The sequence below is a fragment of the Phalaenopsis equestris genome, unplaced genomic scaffold, assembly GCF_001263595.1.
Source record: "Phalaenopsis equestris unplaced genomic scaffold, ASM126359v1 Scaffold000002, whole genome shotgun sequence".
NCBI lineage: Eukaryota > Viridiplantae > Streptophyta > Magnoliopsida > Asparagales > Orchidaceae > Phalaenopsis > Phalaenopsis equestris.
Genome location: NW_018164444.1, coordinates 609,590 through 610,969, shown reverse-complemented (window position 1 = coordinate 610,969; position 1,380 = coordinate 609,590).

The following is a 1,380-nucleotide window of genomic DNA, read 5'->3' as shown; positions in this document are numbered from 1 at the left end:
TCATACATACATGATAAAACCATCATGAGATCTGTAGTAGTTCTCTCCTTGATGATATTATGGGCAACCGATCTTGATGGGGTTAATCGTATAACCCCTATAACCTGTCGATCCAACAAATTCTATTCCGCCTCGTCCATCTTTTTTGGTTGTTTTCCGAGTAACAGAAGATGAAGTTTTTTCTCATATATGTAGTCTTCTATCTGCATCCTCCAGTAAACAAAATCTGTGTCATTTAACTTCTCGATCTCCGATGTCATCACTTCGTCTCCGCCCATCGTTCTTCCTTAGATTATAATCCAATCTCTGATATCAATTGTTGTGAAAAACAACGACAAAAAAAAAAGAAAAATGAAACGAGAAAAATTGCACAACAGAAAAAACACCAGAGCGCCACACAGATTTACGTGGTTCGACAAATTTGCCTACATCCAATGAGCTGCAGAGAATTTTAGTTCTTTTAGGAATTACACCGTCGAGCTCATCGACGTTTTTTATTCTCTCTCTTCCTCTATTTCTCTTAGCTCTCAAAAAGACTTGACTTGACCTTGCTTGGCTTGGCTTCTCCTCTAAGCCAAAAGAGACTATTTATATAAACCATGAAAGCGGTAGGTGGGAGGTGGGTGAGCGGTAGGTAGGGATGTGGTAGGTGAGTGATAGGTGAGAAAGTAGGTGAGCGTTAGGTGAGATTCTTAATTAAGAGGCTAAGTAAATTTCAGTTGACTGGGTCTCCACATTACCCAACGAAAACATCTTTCTTAATTAAGAGGCTAAGCTGACATTATATTTTGGTTGGTTGAATGATTATGATATCACAAACATGTTATTCTTTATTTATTAATACGAATATAAACGAGTGAATTTCAACTCCTATTCAATTATATTATTATTATTTTTGAGTGAGATGGGATAGATTTAGATCTTATGTTGTTACTTGAAAGTAGTGTGGTGAGTGCACTATTCTTTATTCTTCATTTGACATTTCAAATGTTGTACGGAGAATGTCGGGCTTTCTCTCTTTTGCATGGCTATTTTTTAGCGAGGTTAAGTATAGATTAAACTATCATTTATAGTTAGGGCTGTAAATAAGTTGAGCTTGAGTGAGATCAGACATGACTTGTGTTCGGCTCGTTCGAAATTGCTCGTATTTAAAATTGACTCGTGAACATTGTGTTCGTGTTCGACTCAATTTAAATATTATTGTTCGTGTTTGACCCGAGTTCGCTAGAAATTAACTAATTAAAATTAATTGGAAAAAATAGATGTTAAATGTTGGATTCGAACATGAATCAAATCTATGCAAAAGAAGACACATAATCACATTACCACGCGAGTTACTATAATTTTTACTTATATATAAATAGATAATATATATATATA